Source organism: Anolis sagrei, chromosome 11, assembly GCF_037176765.1.
Source record: "Anolis sagrei isolate rAnoSag1 chromosome 11, rAnoSag1.mat, whole genome shotgun sequence".
Lineage (NCBI taxonomy): Eukaryota > Metazoa > Chordata > Lepidosauria > Squamata > Dactyloidae > Anolis > Anolis sagrei.
The window spans coordinates 7,386,252-7,392,251 of NC_090031.1; positions in this window are offsets into that span (position 1 = coordinate 7,386,252).

The following is a 6,000-nucleotide window of genomic DNA, read 5'->3' on the forward strand; positions in this document are numbered from 1 at the left end:
AAACGGAATGTTGGTGGATAAGGAAAGATGGGCTTAAAACAAACCTTAAAAACTGTGGCAAAGACACCAAGAACTGGGAAGCCCTGGCCCTTGAGCGCTCTAACTGGAAGTCAGCTGTGACCAGCCATGCTGCAGAATTAGAAGAGACGTGAAGGCAGGCCGCAAGAGAAAAATGTGCCAAGAGAAAGGCACATCAAGCCAACCCTGACCAGGACTGCCTTCCACCTGAAAACCGATGCCCTCATTGTGGAAAAACATGCGAGTGAAGAATAGGGCTCTACAGTCACCTATATATCCACCACCAAAACACTACACTTGGAAGACCATCATACTCGGACAACGGGGGATCGCCTAAATGAATGAATAAATATTATTATTTCTATCCCAAAGGAGTCTCAAAGTGGATAGAATAATAATTAGTAATAATAGTGGTAGTATTTACTGTATATCTCACTCCTTTACTCCCAAAGTAGATGCAAAGTCGCTAGAACCACTACAACATTTCTGTCCTGCTCCTTCTCTCCCAAAAGAGACTTAAAGTGGCAATAACAACAACAACAACAACATTTCTGTTCTACTACTTCTCTCCCAAAGGAGACTTAAAGCAGCAATAGCAACAACAACAACATTTCTATCCTGCTCCTCTCCCAAAGAAGCAGAAGCAGCAGCAACAATAACAACAACATTTCTGTCCTACTCCTTCTCTCCCAAAGGAGACTTAAAGCGGAAATAACAACAATAACAACAACATTTCTGTCCTACTCCTTCTCTCCCAAAGGAGACTTAAAGCGACAATAACAACAACATTTCCATCCTACTCCTTCTCTCCCAAAGGAGACTTAAAGCGACAATAACAACAACAACATTTCTATCCTACTCCTTCTCTCCCAAAGGAGACTTAAAGCTACAATAACAACAACAACATTTCTATCCTACTCCTTCTCTCCCAAAGGAGACTTAAATCGGCAATAACAACATTTCTGTCCTACTCCTTCTCTCCCAAAAGAGACTTAAAGCGGCAGCAACAACAACATTTCTGTCCTACTCTTTCTCTCCCAAAGGAGACTTAAAGCAGCAGCAACAACAACAACAACATTTCTTCCTACTCCTTCTCTCCCAAAGGAGACTTAAAGCGACAATAACAACATTTCTATCCTACCCCTTCTCTCCCAAAAGAGATTTAAAGCGGCAACAGCAACAACAACATTTCTATCCTACTCCTTCTCTCCCAAAGGAAATTTAAAGCAGCAGCAGCAACAACAACAACATTTCCATCCTACTCCTTCTCTCCCAAAGGAGACTTAAAGCGGCAATAACAACAATAACAACAACATTTCTATCCTGCTCCTTCTCTCCCAAAGGAGACTTAAAGCGGCAACAACAACAACAAACAACAACAACATTTCTGTTCTACTCCTTCTCTCCCAAAGCCTACTCCTTCTCTCCCAAAGGAGACTTAAAGCTGCAATAACAACAACAACAGAACAACATTTCTCTCCTACTCCTTCTCTCCCAAAGGAGATTTAAAGCGACAGCAACAACAACATTTCTCTCCTACTCCTTCTCACCCAAAGGAGACTTAAAGCAGCAGCAGCAGCAACAACAACAACAACAACAACAACAACATTTCTGTCCTACTCCTTCTCTCCCAAAGGAGACTTATAGCAGCAATAACAACAACATTTCTGTCCTACTCCTTCTCTCCCAAAGGAGACTTATAGCAGCAATAACAACAACAACAACATTTCTGTCCTACTCCTTCTCTCCCAAAGGAGACTTATAGCAGCAATAACAACAACAACAACATTTCTGTCCTACTCCTTCTCTCCCAAAGGAGACTTAAAGTGGTGAACACTACAAAGTCTTGATGTGAACCTACATCTCTCAGCCGCACCATCCATAGTGGGATCTGTAGTCCAATGCCATCTAGAAGGTGGCATTATTCTGAGGCCCCTTCAATACACCACTGCCATATAAAATTCAGGATATCTGCTTTGAACTGGGCCCGGTCCTGTTCAACATCTTTATTAATGACTTAGATGAAGGGCTAGAAGGCATGATCATCAAGTTTGCAGACGACACCAAATTGGGAGGGATAGCCAATACTCCAGACGACAGGAGCAGGATCCAAAACGATCTTGACACATTAGAGAGATGGGCCAAAACTAAGAAAATGAAGTTCAACAGGGACAAATGCAAGATACTCCACTTTGGCAGGAAAAACGAAATGCAAATATACAAAATGGGGGACGATGCCTGGCTTGAGAGCAGTACGTGTGAAAAAGATCTTGGAGTCCTCGTGGACAACAAGTTAAACATGAGCCAACAATGTCATGCGGTGGCAAAAAAAGCCAGTGGGATTTTGGCCTGTATCAATAGGAGCATAGTGTCTAGATCTAGGGAAGCCATGCTTCCCATGCTCTATTCCACTTTGGTTAGACCACACCTGGAATATTGTGTCCAATTCTGGGCACCACAATTCAAGAGAGATATTGACAAGCTGGAATGTGTCCAGAGGAGGGCGACTAAAATGATCAAGGGTCTGGAGAACAAGCCCTATGAGGAGCGGCTTAAGGAGCTGGGCACGTTTAGCCTGAAGAAGAGAAGGCTGAGAGGGGATATGACAGCCATGTATAAATATGTGAGAGGAAGCCACAGGGAGGAGGGAGCAAGCTTGTTTTCTGCTTCCTTGGAGACTAGGACGCAATGGAACAATGGCTTCAAACTACAAGAGAGGAGATTCCATCTGAACATGAGGAAGAACTTCCTGACTGTGAGAGCTGTTCAGCAGTGGAACTCTCTGCCCCGGAGTGTGGTGGAGGCTCCTTCTTTGGAAGCTTTTAAACAGAGGCTGGATGGCCATCTGTCAGGGGTGATTTTAATGCAACATTCCTGCTTCTTGGCAGAATGGGGTGGGACTGAATGGCCCAGGAGGTCTCTTCCAACTCTTGATTCTATGATTCTATATGGCAGTGTAGACTCATATAATTCAGTTCCAAGCAGATAATATGGATTATCTGCTATGATAATCTGGATTATATGGCAGTGTAGAAGGGGCCTAAGTATGAAGAAGGTGGGCCTTCTTTTACAACTTACTAAAAGAGGACAAATGTCTTCTTTTTTGCGCCTGCCTGAGCATCCTCTCTCCTGCCGCAAATGCTTTCCTCCTCTCCCTCCTGCCTCCAAATTAAAGAAGATTAATCCCCGTGTTTCTGACATGCGGTGTTTTTATAACCTCCTTATCCGAAGGAACACCCATGAGGAATGTGTGCTTTGGTGTGCGGAGGAGGAGAGGTTGTGTCTTTCCAAATGCAATGGGACCCATCAGCAGCACCTGGTTGAATGTCACGATTTCTGGGGGGTGGGCAGGAGAAGCCAGGATGAGGAATTGCAATGGGAATGTTAAACAGAATTAGCTTGCCTTGCCGTCTGGAACTGGGATTTCCTCTCGTTGAGATGCAGCGAAACAAACTCTCTGGGTACAAAACCTCAGTGAGACTGGGCCAACTTTATAAAGCACAAAATAGATCATGCAAAGGGTTGTTGTAGGTTTTTTCGGGCTATATGGCCATGGTCTAGAGGCATTCTCTCCTGACGTTTCGCCTACATCTATGGCAAGCATCCTCAGAGGTAGTGAGGTCTGTTGGAACTAGGAAAAAGGGTTTATATATCTGTGGAATGACCACAGTGGGACAAAGGACTCTTGTCTGCTGGAGCTAAGTGTGAATGTCTCAACTGACCACCTTGATTAGCATATAATGGCCTGACAGTGCCTGGAGCAAACTTTTGTTGAGAGGTGATTAGATTTCCTTGTTTGTTTCGTCTCTGAAACACAGAACCACCATGACCAACTGAACATACTGGAGCGGTTTGGGGGGAACTGGCCTTTCCTTCTGGGAATTGTAGTTCACTTACATCCAGAGACACTGTGACCAATCTGGACCAAACTTGGCACACAGAACTACCATGACCAACTGAACATACTGGAGGGGTTTGGGGGGAACTGACCTTTCTTTCTGGGAGTTGTAGTTCACTTACATCCAGAGACACTGCGAACACTACCGTTGACGGATCTGAACCAAACTTGGGACACAGAACCACCATGACCTACTCAACATACTGGAGGGGTTTGGGGGGAACTGGCATTTCTTTCTGGGAGTTGTAGTTGACTTAGATCCAGAGACACTGTGAACACCACCGATGATGGATCTGAACCAAACTTGGCACACAGAACCACCATGACCAACTGAACCTACAGGAGGGGTTTGTGGGGGGGACGGGACTGACCTTTCTTTCTGGGAGTTGTAGTTCACTTACATCCAGAGACACTGCGAACACTACCGTTGACGGATCTGAACCAAACTTGGGACACAGAACCACCATGACCTACTCAACATACTGGAGGGGTTTGGGGGGAACTGGCATTTCTTTCTGGGAGTTGTAGTTGACTTAGATCCAGAGACACTGTGAACACCACCGATGATGGATCTGAACCAAACTTGGCACACAGAACCACCATGACCAACTGAACCTACAGGAGGGGTTTGTGGGGGGGACGGGACTGACCTTTCTTTCTGGGAGTTGTAGTTCACTTACATCCAGAGACACTGTGAACACCACCAATGATGGATTGAACCAAGCTCGGCACACAGAACCACCATGACCAACTGAACATACTGGAGAGGTTTGAGGGGAACTGACCTTTCTTTCTGGGATTTGTAGTTTACTTACATACAGAGACATTGTGAACACCACCAATGACAGATCTGAACCAAACTTGGCACACAGAACTACCATGACCAACTGAACATACTGGAGAGGTTTGGGGGAAACTGACCTTTCTTTCTGGGATTTGTAGTTTACTTACATCCAGAGACACTGTGAACACCACCGGTTACCGATCTGGACCAAACTTGGCACACAGAACCCCTATGAGCAGCTGAACCTACTGGAGGGATTTGAGGGGACTGACCCACTATGATGGGAGCTGTAGTTCATCTTCCATTTAGAGACCACACAGGCCTCACTGATGATGCACCTAGAGAACAAACTTGCCTAGCATAATGAACTTTAAGCACTGATGAAGTTTCAGAGGGTTAGCCTGGCATGATATGAGTTGTAGTTCACCCACAACCTTATGCATTTTGTTTAAAAAATTGACTTTTTCAAATAACACGGGCCACTCCGGGTACCCCAAGCTAGTATTTAATAAAGAGTTGGCAAAGACCATTCATTCAGCCGGTGAGTGAACAAAACCAGCTGCTCCTTCTTTTCCATTTGATGTGTTTGTCGGGAGAGGGTTTAATGCCCTTTTTTCTTTTTCACAACTGAGGATTTTTTGGCCCAAAGAGTCACACTTGGAAGGCTCATAAAAGGCAGTGAAACCAGACCCAAAATGTGAGGAAACTGAGCGTATTGTTAGCTAAGTGATTTCTGGAAAGGCACTCGGTGCCAAATTTAACACATTAAGCGACTGGATCGACCGGTGACATGTTACAAGGCAGAACGTGGTCTGTTTTGAAGTTTCCATCCCTTGGGGAAAGGACAGGCTGATGTCAGCTTTCCAGAAATGCAAATCAAAATCACTTGGTCCGGACACTTGAATTGCAATGAGTGCATATGCGCCTTGATGGGAAACACAACAGAAAAACAGCTTGTTTGATCGAAAATCCGTAGCTCACTCCCCCGTAGACAGGAGGAGTGTGTCCCTGTTGGTTCTGCTGGACCTCTCGGTGGTCTTCAATACCGTTGACCACGGTATCCTTCTGGGACACCTCAGGAATATGGGACCTGGGGGTACTGTTCTGCAGTGGTTCCAGTCCTTCCTGGAGGGTAGGTCCCAGAAGGTGTTGCTGGGGGACACCTGCTCATCCCCACAACCATTGACTTGTGGGGTCGCACAGGGTTCTATATTGTCTATATTGTTGTTTAACATTTACATGAAGACACTGGGAGAGATCATACGGAGTTTTGTGGTCAGATGTCATCTGTACGCAGATT